The following is a 22,418-nucleotide window of genomic DNA, read 5'->3' on the forward strand; positions in this document are numbered from 1 at the left end:
CCTCCCATCAACCACATTCCCTAAAGACACCCTTTTCAGGCAGAACAGGGTACTAAGAGCCAAACAAGAAAACTGAAAAGTGAAAAAGAATACTGGAGTTGATCAAAATGAGGAAAATTAGTTTAGCCATGGTTTCAATCCCCTCTGGTCATCAGAGTAGGTATTCCAGGCATACTGTTTCAACTGGGGTTCACCATCAGCCACATTTTAAAAAGTCTGCTTTTCTAGTATTATCATACCAGCTGGAGTTACTTATTTCATTCCAGCTCAGTAGGAATCCACAGGCTGCATAAAAATACATTAAGGAATATTTATAAGATGGCAAACAGGACCAAATGTATGGGAAAGAATAATATTGTGCATTGCTCATTACAAACATGATTATTTTGTGTTTGTAACGGATGTGTTGTTAAGGCACAGTGGGTTGTTTGAAGTTTACAAGTTTGTTATGGATTGATTTATTCATGAAATGCTTTGTTTCTATGACAACTTTATTGGTTTGCCTGTGGTCTAAATACATATAGGCATGGCAGGAATTCCACAGTACAAAACAAATTACACAGTCCTCTCTGAATCACTTGCTGCCTTTAGGGAGTGTAGCAAAAGGATTTCCAACCAGGGCAGACATCACCATACACAGGGCCAGCATTAGAGAGCTCACATAATAAAGGGGAAAAAGGCTTTTCAAGAAGAACAACTTAAAAGTCTCCAACAGCCTCCAACTCTATAATATAAGATGGAAATGAGCAACAAAATGCCCAACCTAAGATAAGAGAATACAATCTACCCACAATGCATGAGGTTTTTATTCAAGAGAAAACACTGATCAAAGACCCATATTTCCTGCTATAAATAATACCCCTTGAAGGATACCATTAATATTCACAACAGTTGTGTAACTACAAAAGACACTGAGAATTGTTGTTTAAAGAAAATAATAATGGGTTTTTGGAGATAAAAGAGAAGGATGGAAGAGAAAAAAAGAGAGAGAAAAAGAAAGATATTTACTGTGGACCAAGGATAATCAAGGAGGGAACAGCTCTGAGTTATCCAGTGAAACTTAAGTCAGGGAAATCATGCCTGAGGAGATTTAGACCTTGTGAAAGCTGGAAAAGAGAGGGCAGATTTGAAATAATTTTCCTCATATTACCCCAGAAATGGATACCCATGTATTCATGAGAGGAAAAATTAAAATGAGGAAGATTATTTAGAATAAATTGTTGTTCTTTATAAATCCAAAGAATGCCATGTTACATAATGGACATAGTCTTATATACAGTGAGATAGTATGAATTTAGATTAAAAATATACATGAAGCAAGATGTGTTTCCCAAAAATCATTATTTTAACTTTTTGTGAGAGCTACTTCAAATTTTCTGCTCTTATTTTCATTTCCACAGACCTTTTATTATGTTGGTAAATGTAGAACATTGATTTTGAGGTATATGCCTGCCTGCACAACCTTCTCTTAGAATCAGTTCCTTTCTCCGTTTCCCTGCAAAGGGGCTCCATATCTCCACCATGTGACTCCACATCACAGCCACTACGGATTAAGTCTGAGTTGAACATCTAACCCAGGGGAAATAATCCACTCACGTGCCATCAACTAATCAATTACTTTCAATAAATTGCATATTCAGAAAATAATGGGGAGGGAGGCAGTGCAAAATGAAAGACGTTGTCAAGTGAGATATGGGGCAGGCATTATCAGCAATGGTGCACCAATGCCACCCTCTAGAGAAAAGTAGAAACAATGGAGTAGGTGCACCAGAGAACACAGACCATATAAGCTATTAAAGAGATGAGGGAGAATGGAAAGAAGAGATGCCTCAGCCCCTGAGGGCTCCAGTTCCCCATTGGTTACAACTTATTTCCCTGAAGATACTATGTCTTTCCAATAAATTATTTCTTTGAGCTAACTTGAGGGAAATTTTTTCCCCTGCAACTAAAAGACTTGATTAAACTGTATAATCTTACTGTGTCATTTTTAACAATGGTTCATTTACCTCTACAATGGAAATATGTTATATGCTATAGCAACTATTGACATGACGTAATTACAGAGCTCTGGCAACCAACGTGAAAAAAAACACTGCAACATGTCCCAGACATTGTCAGTGTATTACCTAGTTGTAATTAGCTGACGTCCTTGATGGTCCAGTTGGTCTAAATATCAATCAGTGGGAAATTTTCAAACCAGTATAAGTGTAATTGATCTTAGTGGTGCAAAACAAATGCTGCATACATTTTATATATTACACAGGTCATACCAGTCTTTATTTGCTGCATTTGATAGAGTCTAGTTCAATGAAATTTGGTGGATGAAACATCCTAGAAACCATATTTTTCTAAAAAATTAGAACACATATATGTTTATGTTGTAGTTTACACAATTGTACTTGTGTGATTGAATCAGGAATATGTTCACATCCAATAACTGAGCATTCCACATTTTGACTTTAGGCTTCAGGGTGTTTGCTATGATGCCATGAGGAGCTTGCACATCAGTCTTATAACTACTCCCACAAGTACTAGGAAATCACCACTTACATACAATGTTTCCCTTGAATCCAAACCTCTTCCAAGTTTGAAAAGAAATCAGTAAACATATTAATGGCTGTGACCCATAAAAATCACTTTCACAATTTGACTCAAAACCACAGAAGAAAACGAATGACTTCCAGGTGAACTGAATACTGAATTTTTCTTGGGAAAATTAAAGTGTCGGGCTCAATCAGTTACTCATATATTATTTTAACAAAGATTGTGTGAGGTCCCACAATGTGCACACACTTTCTCCACCTTGCAGATTATCCATCATCTGGTGAGTCAGACAATAATAAATAAGTAAATCAATCAGTAAGATCCTGACAAATGATGGTAAGTGCTATCTGGGAAACCAATGTGGGGCTGAGATAGGTAAAAATAGAAGGGAGAAAAATTACTTTAGATAAAATAGTTAAGGAGTGATTTTTAAGCTGATCCCTGAAGGGTAAGAAGAATTTAGTTATATGAATAAGAGTGTAGAGACAGGAAGAAACGTTCTAAAATACAGGAAAACCGGGCTAAAAAACGGTCTTGAGGCAAGAAGGAGCTTGGAATGTTAGAGAATAGTCACAGCTAACACTGTTAAGTGCTTTACTTCTATTACATCCTTTAACTGAGAAAAGACCAGTAAGGCCGCCACATGAAAAGTTCTTAATATATATTTATTGAATAAATGGATTTTTAAAAATAACTGTCTGCATCTTATTAAAGTCTAATTACTTATCCATGTGACACAGAATATAGTATTGGAAAGGGACCTGGCTTGAAAATACTGAAAAAGTTACTCAGGATGTTAACTAGATTTACTGTGGTAATCATTTCACAATATATACAAATCAAATCATTACACTGTACACCTGAATCTAATATAATGTTATATGTCAATTATACCTCCATTAAAAAATAAGAAAAAGATACCCAGATGACACTGGTATGTACCCCTGCTATTTAAACAAAAAGCACTCTTCTAAATAATGAGTCTCTTTTTGAGGTTCAGCTTCTGGAATATATATTTTTTACTTCATAGTTATAACAAGGAAATTTGTCCAGATAAAAGCTCTCACGATTGCATCACACAACTCCAGGGGGCACCATTCACGTCATATGCTTTGTCAGTGGTGCTCCTTGGAATTTTGTAATGCAGTGGTCTTGCTGATTAAGCTATATTTCCACAGAGGTCTCTAGGATACAAAGTAGATGTGTCTGGCTTACACAATCACGCTTACCTCTGACGATAAAAAAGAAAAGAGAAGAAAAGTTGAATCTCCTTAGAAAAGGCTCATAGAGAATCCTTCTGGGGAACACATACCATATGAACATTTTATCTCAACACTTTAGTGCTGGAACCATTTTGCTAATTTGACATGGGAAGCGCTAATAAGATAAAAAGCTCAGGCGTCCTTATCCCATTAGCACTTCCTCTATAGTTTTTCTGACCCACATTCTGACCTGATCTCTCCCATATTCCCCATGGCTTGTATTGTACTGATTAAACCCTTCATTCTTTTGAAAAGATGTTGGGGAATTGACTGGATTTAACTAAAATTTCCAGCTTAAATTACTGTGTGATTTTTAGCTGATCAGAACCCATTTAGCATCAGTAGCCATGGCCAAATCAAGGGACAGGCGACAGAGTAGAGAAAGGATATAAACAGAAGAAGCCAGTTAATAGGCAATTAAAGCTTCACTGCCTTCCCACTACCACAAAGCTCCTTATCTAGAGGAAGAAAGCCAGGCAGTTGAAATCACCCTCTATTTTGCTTGGCCTTTTCAGAGTTTTCTTTTTGTTTTTCGTTTGTTTGTTCAGACTAATCTGCATTCATTCAGAACTCATATTTTCCAACCCCCTAGCCTCATCTCTGACTGAACTATTTTAGAATTTTTCTTTATCAGAAGTATTTTGATCTCTTCTCATTCGAAACATGCTAGTTTATTCTAGAGAACGATAATTAAGGGATATGGTTGTATTCAACCCTGCCACTCTAAGTGAAACATAATCCCTCTTTGCTCTTCCCCCTGCCAGGGTACATCGCCAGGCTTCAGGTATTTTCTGTTTTAGTGACCACAACCACCTACTTCTTGGCCTTTCCCATATTTTCTCCTTCTTATTCTATTTAGATCATTCCTGCCAAGTCAATTTTCCTTGCATGCTAGGGACCACGTCAGTGTTCCACGGATCTTGACACAAGCTCCTCTGATAGGCTCCAACTTCAGATTCTGTCACATTCAAGGGTTCTTTCTTCTACTAGCGCCTTGTTTTCTGCCTCTCCATTCATTCCTTAGCACCCAGTCTTCTTTCCCTTCCTGTTCTTCAATTTGATGGTAACTTCTGTAGGTAGGAGGCTGTCCATTTTTATTCTGCTTGTCAAGTGGAGCAGAGCACTACTGAATAGAAGACCCAGAGACCATCTAGCCCAAGTGTTCATCTCAGAGAGAAGCAAACTAGGGCACAGAAGGTGCAGGTAGCTGGTTACAGTCATCCTGCTGGATGTTGCTGCAGAGCCAGGGTAGAATCAAGTTCTCCCAATTCTCCCTCAGGGCTCTTCCTCTTCCACCAGAGGTTCCTAATGTTTCCAAGAATGAAGACCCCCTTCTTGATGTTAGAATTTTTGAAAAGAGACTTCTGGTTGGAAACCATAGCTTGAGAACATTAACATATTTTTCCTAAGAAAAATCCATCTAAAATTATTGTAAAGAATACAAAGATATAAATCCATAATACCTCACGGAGAGAAAGAAGGCATCAGCAGATGACAGAATTTCATCAGATTCTGGAAAATGGAGAGTTGCTTGAAGAATAATTACTGATGAATCAGGGACAGAAAAGAATCATAGGACTTCCCTGGTGGCGCAGTGGTTGAGAGTCCGCCTGCCGATGCAGGGAACATGGGTTCGTGCCCCGGTCCGGGAAGATCCCATATGCCACGGAGCTGCTGGGCCCGTGAGCCATGGCCGCTGAGCCTGAACGTCCAGAGCCTGTGCTCCGCAACGGGAGAGGCCGCAACAGTGAGAGGCCCACGTACCGCAAAAAAAAAAAGAATCATAGCCTAGGGCTGGAAATCTCTAAACACGTTTGAATATTTTACATAACACACACACCATATATACATATATATATATTTATGTCTTATTTGTTACTAAGTTTTCTAAGCATTTATATAATAACATACATTGTTTTAAGAAAAAAATAAAAATTATATTAAAAGAAAAAGGCACTATTTTAAAATTGAGCAATTCTGTGTAATAGAAATCACATTTTTAAATTTTTGAGTGACCAAATGCTCAAAAGGTTAGTTCAAATTCAGGAATATATTAAAATAAATTTCTCATTAATTGATCAAATAGTATCTGCATGCATGTGAAACACAGTATATATGTATGAAAGATCATGTTTTCAGTACATAAATACTGTTTGATGTCCACATGGTTGACCAGACTCCCTGCAATAACTTGTTAGTTATTGCACTTTGGGAACCACAACTCCAGACTATTCTATCAATCTGTTAACAGGGCGTAATGACTGACTGCTTGAATGCAGTGAGGATTAGAAAACAACAGAAGAGTCATTCTTTTTGGCAAAACATGATACCTTAGCCAGTGTAGACAATATTTCTTTGTAGGACCCAATACCAGTAGAGGATTTACTTGGATTAGAGGAGATTTGGGCATTTGAGGAAGAATACAGAAGCCAAGGAGCCAGTAAGCGGAGAGGTTATTTACCTATGGAAAGAGAAGTAGAGTTCAATAACAAAACAATGTATTTGAACAATGCAGAAGGCTCATCAGGGTCATATTTAGGGGATTGGGCTTAACCGGTATCAAGGCAGGATCTATTTCCTTTTTAAAAGTAATTCAAATAATTCAATTTTGACCTTTATTTACATATTTAATAATAACTTTAGTTATATGAGGATAACTTTTCGTGAATAAATTAGATAACTGTCTTCATTCTTTGATTGCTTATGAGAGATAATGGCAGACCTGTTCCAAAAGTGAATAACACTGTAGGCAGCATGCCCATTTTCTCCTATGCTTCCAGTCAGGCCCAGAGATTTTCTACACCCAACATATAAGGGACATTCATCCAGTCAACCAGCTCCAGTTCTGGCTTCTCAAACTCATGCTCTTGGGATCCTTGTATTTTCATCATCTTTGTAATGATACTAAGTCTATCTTGATAGCTTCCAGATCTTCAAAGTCTATCTGTTTAAAAATATTGACTAAAATGGCTTAATTCTATATTCAAGCCAAAATATTTTTCAAAAGAAGAAAATCTCTCTAATATGAAAAATCTGTATATAACTTCTTTCTGATGCAACTCTGAATTACTATCACTCTCAACTTCTTTTTTTAACATCTTTATTGGAGTATAATTGCTTTACAATGGTGTGTTACTTTCTGCTTTATAACAAAGTGAATCAGTTATACATATACATATGTCCCCATATCTCTTCCCTCTTGCATCTCCCTCCCTCCCACCCTCACTATCCCACCCCTCTAGGTGGTCACAAAGCACTGAGCTGATCTCCTTGTGCTATGTGGCTGCTTCCCACTAGCTACCTATTTTACATTTGGTAGTGTATATATGTCCATGCCACTCTCTCACTTTGTCCCAACTTACCCTTCCCCCTCCCCGTATCCTCAAGTCCATTCTCTAGTAAGTCTGCATCTTTATTCCCATCTTGCCCCTAGGTTCTTCATGACCATTTTTTTTTTTTTTAGATTCCATATATATATATGTTAGCATATGGTATTTGTTTTTCTCTTTCTGACTTACTTCACTCTGTATGACAGTCTCTAGGTCGATCCAACTCACTACAAATAACTCAGTTCCATTCCTTTTTATGGCTGAGTAATATTCCATTGTGTATATGTGCCACATCTTCTTTATCCATTCATCTGTTGATGGACACTTTGGTTGCTTCCATGTCCTGGCTACTGTAAATAGAGCTGCAATGAACATTTTGGTACATGACTGTTTTTGAATTATGGTTTTCTCACGGTATATGCCCAGTAGTGGGATTGCTGATTCATATGGTATTTCTATTTTTAGTTTTTAAGGGACCTCCATACTGTTCTCCATAGTGGCTGTATCAATTTACATTCCTACCACCAGTGCAAGAGGGTTCCCTTTTCTCCACACCCTCTCCGGCATTTATTGTTTGTAGATTTTTTGATGATGGCCATTCTGATCAGTGTGAGATGATATCACATTGTAGTTTTGATTTGCATTTCTCTAATGATTAATGATGTTGAGCATTCTTTCATGTGTTTGTTGGCAATCTGTATATCTTCTTTGGAGAAATGTCTATTTAGCTCTTCTGCCCATTTTTGGATTGGGTTGTTTTTTGATATTGAGCTGTGTGAGCTGCTTGTAAATTTTGGAGATTAATCCTTTGTCAGTTGCTTCATTTGCAAATATTTTCTCCCATTCTGAGGGTTTTCTTTTCATCTTGTTTATGGTTTCCTTTGCTGTGCAACACTCTCAACTTCTTTAAAAGCACATTCCTTCCTCCCCCTCTTTCCTTCCCCTCTCCCTCTCCCTCTCATCTCTCTTTCTCACTGTCTAAATTTTTTGGCCCTCAAATTTCACCATGAGGTATGTGGGCTATGATCATGTAGGAATTTTGAAAAAAAACTTCACAGTGGTGACTGTGCCTATCTTCATCGGATAGATGAAGCAGATAAATGTCTATATAAGTGTAAGTAGTAAGAAAATAAGTACACCCACACTCTATTTGTTAGATTTAAGAAATAAGTTGTTTACAGTTAGACCAATAGATAAAAGGAGACCATTTGAAGGAGAAACCCAGTGAGTCAAACTTAAAGAAATGTGAAATTTTTAGAAACACTTATTATTTTAGCAAATATTTTCTCCTTGTACATGACAATTGTCAACAAAAATGAAGATGAGTAGGATTTTGCACAAGCAGACTGTAGGCAGGGCAGTAAGTGTTACACCATTATAATGGTACCATTTTTCTCCAAAATTTTGGGAATACTTTATTGTTGTTTTTTATAAGTCAAAATAGGCTATGGTAGCAAAAAAGCAAAAGAAATTATTTCTATTTCATGACACAAGTCCATTGAGTCTGGAGATTGGGGTTGGAGGTAGAGGCTGTATTCATCATAGTGACTCAGAGATCCAGACAGATGGATGCTCTATCTCAACACATGTTTCCATGCTCACCTCAGGAGGGAGAAAAAAAGCACACTAGTTGGGAAGGTTCTACCTGGACATGCCACATAGCACTCCTACTCTGGGGTATTCTAGAAAAATGTTCATCAGCCAGAACTTTGAGGAAAAAAAGCACTGATTCGGAGTGTTTGCAAATATCTGAGTGTAAATACTCCCACTGTGACTGACTTTAAGTTATCAACGTGATGAACGTGGAGTTAGAAGGAAATGCAGACCATCATATAGTATTTTCACCACATAAAGACGACAGACAGGAATACCCTCAAGAAAATCCAAGATAATAAAATATAGTGAACTAATTAGGAAGTGGTATTTTTTGAGTATTTATTGTCTTACATTTTAAACTTTATTTCTTAATTTATATAATTTAGTTGTTAATAATGGCTATTTTCATCTATCAGCACCCCAAATTTGTGCTTGAAAGAGCCAGTACAAGCTAACTCCAAGGCACCACTAGGGCCAGTTCACTGGGGAAAGCAAGTATGATCACTCCTATCTTTAAAGGTAGCAGGGAAGGCAGTCCTGCTGTACATGTAGAATGACTACTTTAGTTTCCATGGGAGCCTTGACAATCCATCCAATCATATTTATTTTTCAAAATTCTAGTGAGAAACTGAAGACAGAGCTAATTAATTGAAGTTAATTAGACTTAAGCAGAAGAGTAGATAATCTAGGATTACTCAGTGAATGGCTCAGTTAGCCAACACTAATCCATCAGCTACTGGAGGACCAGGAGCAAATTTATTCCTCTTTGGACTCTTAGTTTCTAGTACAGTACCTAGCACACATTGGTTCTCAAGAAATGTTTGTATGAGTGATCTAAAGTTAGTAGTATATACTATTTTCTGATTCATGTTTAGACTTTTCTATCTGCAGTAGAAAGGCTAAAATATCAGTATGTTGATGCACTATCAAGACGCTAAAATCTTAGAAGTTGTAACTACTTTAGAATGGAAGGGCAATCTTTGGTCCTTTTGACTATGAAAAAACTAACTTTTATTATTATCAGTCTCCAATATTGCAATTCGTATAGTTAGGCATGTTTTCTGTCCTCTTGTGATTGTAAAAGATAACTGCTTTACCATCTGATTTAAGCACAGACCTGTATTTGCATGTGTGTATTTGCTACAGTAACAACGGGCTTGAGGGTAACTTTGGTCTGCTTCTAACCTATGCTGCATTCATTTTCCCAACATATTGTCTAAAGTCATAGGTTGGTGACAGAAAGGTTATTTGACTAAAATCTGTTTCTTTTTTTTCCTCATGAATGCTGCCTTTTAAAGACTTCAAAATTTGAAACTGATTCACCGAAATAATATTTTAGGGAAATGCTGTATGTTTCTTTAATCATCTGTTTCTCTTCTGGGTGTAACAATTTCTGCCTATGGAGTCAACGGAGCTTACTGTAGTTGTTAGTTAACTGTAAGTATTTTCTCTTTGGAATCACTAAGATATCATCCTCCTTAAAAAATATCATATAGAAATAAACCAACCACCCTCTCCCCAAAACTCCCCTTGGTATATTTTAAAATTTGTTATTAATTAAATATGATTCTCTTTTTCAAAATGATGTATTCCTTCCTCTCCTCACTCCCTCTTTCCCTCTCTCCTTTATTCTTTTCTTTCTTTCTCCCTCCTTCCGTTCCTTTTCTCCTTCCTTTCTTCCTCCCCCACCTCCTTCTTTTCTTTTACTTTTACTCCCATCAGATTTTGCTAGCACACCAGTGTTATAAAGTTTTCTGAAATTCCAGAAGTACAACAGGCTCATGAACTTGATCTTATTCTTCCCGCACCTCTAGTAAGAGCACACTTTGTTCATAAAATCTTTAAAGAATGACTATCTTCGGATAATTTTTCCTCAAATAAAGGTGCATCTTTTCTCTTCAAACCCATTAATTTTTCAGAAGCAAAGCCATTTGCTTACAAATGAAAACAAGGATTTTGTTATATGTATCAATCAGGGTTCAATAAAAGAAGCAGAACCACTAGGAGATACACACACACATATCACATGTTTATATATAAAGGGATTTGTTACAGGGATTTACCCTTATACAGCTGAGAAAGCTGGTTATGCACTCTCTGTAAGGCTGCTGTCTTTGAGTCTGATGTCAGGTCTTGAAGTCCACAGGGCAGGCAGTCATGAAGGGAAGATGAACATAACATGAGGTATCAAGCATAAGCTAGAACCCACAGGCATAGGCTGGAAACCGTCAAAAACAGGGTGAAGCCAATATTTTTTATTACCTTTGACTTATGGACTTGGCTCAAGAGTTGCAGAAGCTGGAGGATCTAGAGGAAAGCTGATCAGTTGCAGGCCCAGTTCTGCCACATGTCAAGGAGGTAAATCAGTGGATTAGTGATAATGTATGTGAGCTACAGAAATGGCTGCTGCTTCCTTTCTGCCTTCCAAATATCACAATAATCTCTCTGTGGCCCACCCTAACCAGAAACACACACAAAAGAGAATTCTGGGCGCTGAATTCGTCCTAGCCAAGCTGACACATTATAAAGCAACCAGAGTTTGTATATGTGTCATTTTTGCAATCTCTCTTTCCTCTACACCTACATCCAATCTAACACACGTTCTATCAATTCTACCTCTAAAGCGTATTCTAAATTCATCTTTTTCTTTCCATCTCTATTTCCACTTTCTAGAACAAGCCACCATCTTCTCTCACCTGCACTCTTGCAATCACTTTAATTGTTCTGTCTTCATTCACTCTTACACGTCTCCAATCATTCTCTAAAAAGCAGCTGGACAAAGCCGGGCATGCCTCTGCCCTCTTTAAAACACATTAAATCACCTTGTTACCCATAAAATAAAATACACATTCTATGACAACACAATGCCCAACACGATACAAGATCTCACCCCAGCTTCATCTCGGGTCACTTTCCTCCTTTTTCACAAAGCTCCAGTCACACTGATTTCCTCTTGCTTCATTCATTAAACCCTCTAAGCATGTTCCCACTTCAGGCCTTGGCACATACAATTTTCTTTGTCTGGAATTGTATTCTCCCAGATTTTCATCATTCTGTCTTCTTTTAGTCCTTCAGAAATACCACATTCTCAGTAAAGCCTTCCTTGAACACACAGTTGAGAATGGGTACCCCCGTCCAATTCTCCAAATGTTTTTAGACTCATCACATTATTATAATTTATAATTATACAATTATTTGTATCCATTTTAAAAATATATTCTCCTGCCTCCTCCCATAAGACTATACATTTTTATAAGGACAGAAGTCATAACTTTTCTGACCACTAATGTATACCTAGAATCTAACTCAGTACAGTAAGTAGTCAATAAATGTATGTAAGTAGTCAATAAATGTATGTGGAATTCATGAATGGACGTGTCATTCCTGGACTGAATGAATGTATACCAAATTACCAGCTTAATTTCACAAGAAAGAAAAAATAGAGAAGAGACATATTTACAATTGTAATAGGAACAGCAGGGACTATTTCAGAGATTTATGGCAGATCCACTAAATGATTATGTTGTACAATCATTAAAATGATGTTTTTTATAAAAGAATCATGTGAAAGACACTACTTGTGATACAATGTTAAATTAAAAACCAGGGTAAGATATATTGAATATGATTTAAACCAGGTTGTAAAAAGATATATGGGAAAGCAAGGGAAAGGAAATGCACCAATATGTTAGTATTGCTTTAGTGGGATCATAAGATTTTGATATTTTCCCTTGAGTCTTTTTATATAACAGTAAAAGGCAAAAATAGAAAGTCTAATATTTTTATGTCATCAGTTTACAGAGTGATTTCACAAATATTATTTTAAATGAAACTCAGTAATCCTACAGGATGTCTAGAAATGTACATGAAATCTCCATTTTTGAATCAGGAAACTAAAAGTCAAAGAGATTGTTAGTTGCCAAGCACCATGCAATGGCAGTGGTAGAGCCGATACTCCAACCAAGATAGACTCTTATGATTGCAATTCCAAAGCCCTTTCTATTTTATCTCACTGTCTTCTACATAATATATTAGGGCAGTAGAACCCTGAAGCCCACAACCTAGTATAGGGATGGTGACTATGATGCCACTTCCCACCTCCACACCAGAGGAGAAGCTGCTGATTCATTGTGCCATTCTTTCCTGCTGAGCCCAGAGGTAACTTCAGAATCTTTCTTAACACAAAAACTCCACCAGTCACTAGTGAAATGACACATGTTGACTATTGAGAATCCAAGTTATCTAAAAAAGAAGAGAACAAAAGCAGGGCAACTGAGCAGAAGAGTATGAGGCCAAAAAATACATCAAATTTGTTGGAAATGAAAACAAGTAAACTTAGTGACTGAGAGATTTATGAAATAATCATTTATGCTCTATACAGATAATGGGAATAATAATTAAACTGTATTGAAATTCTGAAATGTAATGATCAGGATATACAACGGAGTGGCCAAGATATTAGCAATAAATTATAGTGGAAAATATGTTAAATATTATTTTTCATATATGTGAAAGTTGAGAAAGGGGTTGAAAATCAATGATAAGAAAAATAAGTGCTATAGAATATAGTGCAGGTCAGGAAACGGAAACTTCATTGTGATAATCTGGAAGGCTTTAATATGGGTATACTGGAACTTGAGACAGACTCTAAAAGAGGAGCATTATTCAGATAAGAGAAAAGAAAGACATTCCAGGTGAAGAAAGTGACATGTACTATGTGTAGAGTGTGAATTCTACACTGTGAAAGCAGAATAAATAAGACATCAATAGAATAATGAGTAGAACTCTAGATCCTACAATCAGAATTTAGGACTGAGGAGGAATATCATGGACTATAATCACTATTCTTGGTTCCATCCCCTCATTATGAGTGAGTCTAAGAATCAGAGAGATGATATTATTTGACAATGATTATATGCCAGTTAGAAACCAAATAAATAATATAATCCAATTGTCTTAACTCCCACTTTAATGCTTCATCCACTTCCCTACATTACTTTTAGATTAGTTGGACATGAAAAATGGTGGACGAAGAGGTAACAACTGCTTAGGAAGATAGAGCTTGAATTTTTTTCTTTAAGTAATGGAGAACCATTGATTATTTTAGAGCACCATGGTGATATGATGAAAATGTTATGTTAGAAAAACTATTCTGAAAGTGGTGTTCAGGGTATTTAAGGGTGAGGGAGGGTGCTTAGGAGAATTGGCAATTTTCTATATCTGAAAAGGTAAGGGCCTTTGCTAAGGTGGTAGTTGTAAACATGGGGAAAAGGCCAGATAAAATACAAGAAATTCATCTACAAGACATAGTAATCAGTCCAATAAAAGGGGATTCAAATTCAAGTGTGTGTGTATAGTATAGTAGTGTATATATAAATACATGTATATATTTGAATTATAAGGGGTCAAAAGTAGCAAGGATCTATTTGGGAATGAATAGTCAGAAAGATGGCAAATTTGTTTTTGACATTTCTGATTTGGATAAATCCACAACACTCAAATGAAAACATCCTCAGATAGTAGGAAATGTGGGCTATGTTAAAAGAATAAAAAAGTTGAAGATAGATTTGAGATGAAATGGGACCTTAGCTAAAGCAGAATCTAGAAAGCCAGTATTAGAAGACCACTGAAAGTGCCTTAGGACAAAAGTATATCGAAAGAGCATGGGGGCTTCTAAGTGAAAAAGGACAAGTGCTTTAAGCATTTGGGAACTCAATAAAATTGATTTATTTTTTAGCACCTTACAGGGGTAGAAAAAACTATTTTATTTTGAGGTAAAACGACAACATTAGAAGGCTCTGCTCTTCATCCAGACATTTTACAACTCCAAATGTCTCTTCCATCTGTCACAAAAGTAGGTGGAACATACTGTACCATCTTAGAAATTTGAGGGCATTTATATAAAAAGTACTTGGGCAAATGGCAATTTCTATCACAGTAGAAACATATGTAAAATTGTATAGTATTCTGGGAGAATTTTTCCTTAGAATAAACTCTCTAGAGCAGTAGTCACAATCTGAAAGAGGCAAAGGAATTTCTGAGTCATATTTATGTTAAAGGACATAAACCCTTTACCGCATTTTGATCCAGAGGATTGGGGAAGGAGAAGGAGGGGGAAGACTGGGCAAAGCAGTTTCCTGGGTGAAAGTTTTGGAACTGAGGTGAAAAAATTAATTTACAGTTTTGCCTCTCTCAGGGGGTGTTGTAAAATAAAGAAAGCTGCAATTTCAGTACACTGGCTCAGGGAAGATGGGACCTTGGTACTGGGAGACCAGTACAGTCTCTCTTTCTACTTTCCCAAGTGATGGAGTAGTTGATAGACTTCTATTTCTTTCCTTAAATCAAAGGTTTCTATTCCAAGTCTTCCGTCAGCATTGAATTTACCTTTAAATTCCAGGGTAATGCAGAGCCATATATGTGAAGAAAAAAATAGGAAAAAAGTAAACATTTTATTTCTAGTATATACTTCTTTTTGAATTATATTTGGTAATTGATAATTTTAGCTATTACTTCTGCCTCTTTGTTTTAATTCCTCCTGAGTTTTAAAAGCATTCCTTATGGAGCATTAAAAAAAAATTTAATTTAGAAAGTTTGACCCACTTTTAAGTTCTCCTTTTATTTTTCTCTGGAAACTAAAATTAGATATTTGGATTTGTGTTTAATAAACACAAACATTCAGGAGTGTGGTTTGTACATGAGCAACAACTTCTGTTTGGTAATTGGCACTTTTCCTCTTTCTGGTGAACCACATTTGTACAGCTGAATTTAGAAATGCTTTAGGAGAAACATTGCCAATCTTAATATTATAATTTTAATATTTTTAAAAGCCACTGATTTTAAATAGTAGAAAAAAAATGTCATGACAGCTAAAAATGATATGGAGGTGAAATAGCTAGAATACCTCACTTCTCTCCTAAAAAGATAGTAAAACGACAGTTGGATCAGAGAGGCCTCATTCTCATTTGATAAGCTCTAGATCATAAAGGATGTCCTAAATGCATTTCCATTTATTTCTGATGGAATGATAACTATACAGTGGGAGTTCAATAAATATTTTTAGAAGAAGGGGAGAAGAGAATCTGTATATATACACAATATTTTTAAAGTGGAAGTGTACAGATTGAGTTTTCCTTTTAAAGACATGAAACTCGAAAAATTAATATGAAAGCTTTGTCAGGTGTAAACGTTATAATGAAATATTTAGCTTGATGCCAAATCCAATGGGCTGCCAATTCACTTATCTATGTTAGCAAGTCTATTTTTTTTCTTTAAAGAAAACACCTTTTTAAATGTTTCCTTTTATTCATCCACTTGTCCCCAAAATGAGACCCAAGTGATGAGTGACTGGTATCTGGTAGCTCTGGGGTAAACTAGAAGGCTGAGACTTTCACTTGTGTCCTAGCATGTAGCCGAAGCACCACAACCTGCCATGTAACCACAGGGCCACAACTGGCCACACAGAAGGCTCACTGCTCAGCTCTGAAATGGTAGCAAGTGGCTGTTAGCTGAAACCGACAGCTGAAATTATCTTTACATTTGTGCCTTGGCCCTGTGCTTACAAATATAAGAGAGAGTTACTGCATACATGGGTTGTAGAAAGGTATTTTGGGGGCTAACGCTCACGTTTGCAATGCATGTAGTTTATGTATTTATAAGCATGAAGCATATGCAAACTTTGTTATATATATGTATATATGTGTATGTATGTATATATATGTGTGTGTATATATGTGTGTGTGTGGGTATTTTGTTTTGTTTTTTGTTGTTAAATAAGAAAAGGGTTTTACATTTTTTTCCCTTTGGGTTACAGCTGTCGATTTGGTGTCTAAAGCCAGGTTGGTGTCTGTGTCTGGTGTTTTGCCAGTTTATAGCAAGGGCAATAAAATGAGCTTTCAGATTCTCACATTGGGAGGGCCTCACATCTCCTGGGACGTTAAGTCCAGGAACCTTTCGGGCTGTCTATAAAATATAGACCTAGTAATTCAGCAACTGTGGAGCTGTCATCAGCAAGAGAGGGAGACCTAGAAGGAAAGGGAATGAATATTCATATGACAAATGCTGCCTAGAGAAGCTGGGAAAATAAATGATAAACCATCATATTTGGCTGAGGTGTTACACATGATTGAAAGAAAAGACATTAAAATATGGATGGGTGGAAGGCATTTCAGGAGGAACTAGTCACCAGATGGTAAGTAATTCTAAAGCTCTTGTTCTTTGTATCTCTGACTTGGAAAAATGGTCATAGTGAAATGACCTCTGAGAAGGATACTTTTTTAGAGGATCCTCAAATATTAAGCTCATGTTGATGTCAAACAAAAGGTTAAGCAGCACATATGATTCCTTTTTATCCAAGGTACCAAATTCTTTGAAAATCAGGACATACAAAGAGCTATTTCTATGAAAAATTCATCCACATTTACTGTTTATGGAGTAAAACAGCACAATACAAAAGGGACGTAAACCAAGACTTTACCTAGTAATTCTAGAAGCTTTTTTCCCACAGAGAGTTTTGGCCCAAGGCATTTTAAAATTAACTGACTGGGTCAAGGGAAAGGTACCTTTATAGCCTGCACTGGCTAGAACTGATCATAAACATGTCTGTGATAGCATCATAAACTTTCACTCAAAGCCACTAGGCCAAGTAACTAGATTGCGAAAGTTACATTATACTTGAGTCCAGAGTTCACAAGCAAACAATACATGTGGGCTTTGCTCCTCAGAGAGAGTCTCAATTAATTTGAAGAGAGCATGAATTATGGGATTCAAGGTTCATATTATGCTAACTTTGGGGGAGTCAAGTAATAGTCAAAGATGTCAATTTATTTGTCTGGCTTTCTGGCTTTCTCTCTCTCTCTCTCTTTCTTTCTGTTTGGTTCACCTAACTAACATCTTCTGCTAGGCCTCTAGCTTCTGGAAATCAAACCAATGCATACTAGAATAGAAGCCTAGCCTCTTTTCAATTTGATATTTGCTTTTGGTGTCGTTTCAGCTATTAAGGCACAAATGTGAAGCTGAAATCTGCCATTCACCAGAAACCTAAATTTTGTGCCTGTCTTCTTTCCTCAGGTTGGTCTCCATTGAAGAACAACATCTCTACCCTAGAAGTTTTTAAAGTGTGCTATTGGCCTTGGACTTGTTGATTTGGACTGCTGGTCCCTAGAAAGGTTTATCCATCTGTTTTAGAGTATTTTTTAAGCTCCTACTGAGACAAGTATCAACTTTTTCTGTCCACTTACTTGGAACTTCTAAAATGTTTTGGAGTCAGAGTCAGCCCAGGTATATCAAATTGAAAGTTAAGAGAAATGGGTTTTGATCCTGACCCTGCTACCAACTATGAGCCCAAGGTAAGTCCCATAAAATTCTTGGGTTTCAATTTCCTCATCCATATAAGTACTAAATTCCCAATGAGATTGTTCCCCATTTCCAAAGTTCTTTGATTTGTGATGACATAACAAAGGTTAAGATTAGTCACAAGAACTGAACTGCTAGAAAAGGGTTTATTTAAGTAGATGCTTCCTGGAGGTGAACAGAAACATCAAAGGGCTTTCCTTTGAGTGTGTGCAGTCAAATAAATCCAAGCATTACCTGAAATTTTTAGAAACATGATTACAGACACCACTGTCCTTTGTATTTGAAGAGAGTGCTACTGACTGTGATTGCTATATCTCTGGATGGGAAACTAGAATCATCTAAATGTGCTCCATAACCCCTTTCAAACACACAGAAAGGATAACCGTATTTGTAGAACTTAACACTGAAGGTAACTTTTGCTGATGTATGAATGACCTTTCCCTTCTATTACTGATCACCAGGTAAATGTGTCTAAAGCTATTATTTGCAACTTCCCAAAGATACTGCATGATTGGAAATAGTTTTTCAATGTGTCCCAAAGTAATTTTAGAACATTTTTATTAGAGATATTACCTTAATCTTAGTATTAATGGCATTATCACTATTAGTATCCAACTGTTTTGTTTTTGGTCATCGATAACTTTAAGCCTTAGATAAACCAGAAGTTTAAGCCTAAATATGTAAGAGAATTGTTTGAAATATACCAGTTTCAGATACCACTTAACAAAGCTCTCCATAAAGTTTTTTGAGTAATTTAGAAAATTATCAAAATTGAGGTGCTGAGTTCCCAGCTCTTGTAAAATTAGTAACAATTCTTTCATTTTCATAGACCAAAAGCTTTGAAATAATTTTAATTTTACATGTCTTTTATTCATAGCAATGAGGAAGGCATATCCATCATTTAAGCCTTACTATGACTCCTTTAATCTTCATAGCAAGTGTTTTTAGCAATAAGCAAACTGACTCTGATTGGTTAAGGAATTTGCTTCAAGCTAAAAATGCTAGAGTTTTTACTCTAACAGAAGTTTACCTAATTCAGAGTTTTAATTTACAAAGACTATAATTTTGTCATTTATTCTTTTGCTTGCTCAATTATAGAGTACTGTTCAATTACAGGAACTATACTAGGTTATGAGAATTTGAAGATAAGCAGGACAGAATCCCTGTCCTTTAGGAGATAACAGCCTATAGGGGGAGACATTCAGCAAAACAATTTTCACCATAGTGTGGTGAGGGCTATAAACAAGAGTACCCTCAGGGAAGAGAACCCAACTCAGACAGGAAGGATTAGGGATATATCACCTGTCTTAGACGTTGAGAAGATATTATCAAGGAGGAAAAAAAAGAGCATGGAGTCATGGAGGTCTTAGAGATCATGGTGCTTAAAAACAGTTCTGTATAAGATAATTAACAGGTACAAGGGGCAAGTTGCAAAAATGACCGGAAAGCCAGGTTAGAGTCAATCCTGAAGAGTATTTTATACAATGGTGATAAGTTTGAATGTTATTTGGAAGGCAATAATGAGATATTGATGGATTTTAATCAGTCATGACAGTATGGAGAATAGTTTCAAAGGAAATAGCTGAACTTAAGATCAGTTAAGAGTCTACAAAAGTCAGTTGATTAAATGATTAGATCTTGAACTCAGCAAATGGTAATGAAGATAAAAGGCCATGAGGTTAGGAGAGTGGACACATTTGACAGATATTAAAATGTTACAATACATAAGATTTGGATACTCAGTGGATATTTATAGAAGGAAAGGGGAAGATGGAGAGACATTTATGAACATTTTAGGTTTCTGTTTAGAACAGAGGGAAAAAAGCAGATTTGGAAGTAGTAGTAACACATTCCATTTTAAGCAATTTAATCTTGAGGTATTCATCGGACCCCAAAGAGATCTAAATCTCTATAAGCCTCGGAAACAAATCTACTCAAAGCACTTGAATGCTAGCGTCTGGTACAGAGAGAGTTCTGGGAATCATCCATATATAGGAAAGAGGTGTAGATAAAAAATATCCAGAGAGAAGTTATTCTTGGGAAAAGAGTCACATACACTGTCCTGAGGAACAGTAAAATATGTCTTTGTTGGAGAAAAGGGAGCTGCTAATGGCAAGTGATGGTGAGATGTTAGAGGATGATCTAGATGGTGTCCTCTAACGTTTGCAGGACAAGAGTACAAGATGAGTCTGTACGAGACCCTACCTCTTTCTCTTCGAATTCTTATTTCCACCTGTCATTTGTGCATGTATGGGGATAGCGGACGATTCAGCCTGAAAATCCAAATTCCATCAAAACCTCCTCCCCTACAACTGCCACTTTTTGCCACTGTTTGGTCCTAGGGGATGTGCATTCTGGCAGCAAAGTCCCCGGTGAGGACAGTCACAGGGAGGAGGCTCCATTTGATCTTAGAAGCAGACTTAGCACCATTGGGCAAAGAAATATGTTGGCCCAAGTACCCAGAGCATGGTAAGTGGGTAGGGAAGAAGCTCCCCGTGGGCATGTCCCTCTGGTGCTGAGACTGCTTACCCTTTTGAAAGGTGCTGAGTTCCCAGCTCTTGTAAAATTAGTAACAATTATTTCATTTTCATAGACCCAAAGGCTTTGAAATCATTTTAATTTTACATGTCTTTTATTCATAGCAACAGGGAAGGCATATCCATCATTTAAGCCTTACTATGACTCTCTTAATCTTCACAGCAACTGTAAAAGGGACACAAAGAGTGGCCTCTAATGCACATAAACAAGGGCAAGATGCCCCACACACCCTGATTTAAGGATAGTACTGGACAAAACAAGCAGACTGTAAAACAGGGATATTTTTACAAAGCAATAGCAAGAGGTTTCAGGATTATAATATAAATTGCTATAGAGATGTCAAGTGAGAGATAGGGTTAAAAGTTAAGAATGTCAAGTGAAAGATGTATTCATCAATTGAATGGACATTTGATTATACTAAGTTATTGTTAATTTTTAGGTGTGACAATGATATTATGGTTATAAAAATGCTTATCTTTTAGGGATTCACAGAAAAGTATTTATTTATGAACAAAATGTTATGGTGTGTAAAATTTTGCTTCACAATAATCTGGTTGGGGTAGTGGATGAGGTCATAGATGAAACAGAATTAGCTATATGTTGATAACAGGCATGTGTTATATTATTCTCTTTGCTTTTGTGTATTTTTTAATATTTCCCATAATAAATTTTTTTTTTAAATGTTCATGAAATTTGGCAGCTATTAAGGCGTTGATAACATCAACAGGAGAAAATGCTATGTGGAGCGCTGGATATGATAGTGAAGTCAGGTTTAGAAAGAATGAAAGAAGAGCAAGTAGAGATCTCAAGGGTTAAAATGTCTGTCTGAAAAAAAAAAAGATAAGATAGTGGATGAATAGGAATACAGAGTGTAAGGATGGGTGACTTTAATGGGCTAAGTTTGAATACATTTATATGCTAAAGTGAAGGAGCCTAAAATGAGAGACGAGGCAGGCAAGAGGTGACAGATCATGGCTCACCTCTTTTCCTGAGGACAAAGTGTCTATTCTTGGTCATGTAGGCTCCTGCCTTTCCCAAGACTCTTCAGCTACTTTCATTTTCTTGGGACGGCCACAGTTTTCAGTGTGGACTCCTGAGCCAGTCTGCCTGGGTCTAAATCCCTTCTCCCCAACTTGTTTTCTGTGACACCTTCATTAAGTCTCTTAAATGAGTCTTCATCATCTCATTTGAAAAACAGCAATTAGAGTAGCCACCTTATGGAGTTACCATGAAGCTTAAAGTAGTTAATACAGATGTTCCCTACCTTAGGATGGTCTGATACAATTTTTTACAGTGATGCAAAAGCAATCTGTGTTCAGTCAAAACCTTACTTCAAATTTTGAATTCTGATCTTTTCCTGGGCTAGCAATAAGTGATAGATACTGTCTCCCGGTGCTGGGCAGAGGCAGTCAGCGAGCTGCAGCTCCCAGTCAGCCACGCAATCACGAGGGGAAGCAACTGATACACTTGCCACCATGCTGTACCCTTGCAACCATTCTGTTTCAACTTTCAGTACAGTAGTCAATAAATTATACGAGATATTCAACACTTTATTATAAAATACACTTTGCGTCAGGTGATTTTGACCAACTGCAGATTAATATAAGTGTTCTGAGCACTCTTAAGGTAGGCTAGGGGAAGCTATGATCTTTGGTAGGTTAGGTGTATTAAATGCATTTTCAGCTTACGATATTTATGATTTTACTTATGATGGGACATAACCCCATCATATACTGGGGAAAATCTGTACATATAAAGCTCTAAAAACAATATTTAGAACCTGGTAAGCAATATGTAA

The sequence above is a fragment of the Orcinus orca genome, chromosome 1 (assembly GCF_937001465.1).
Source record: "Orcinus orca chromosome 1, mOrcOrc1.1, whole genome shotgun sequence".
Lineage (NCBI taxonomy): Eukaryota > Metazoa > Chordata > Mammalia > Artiodactyla > Delphinidae > Orcinus > Orcinus orca.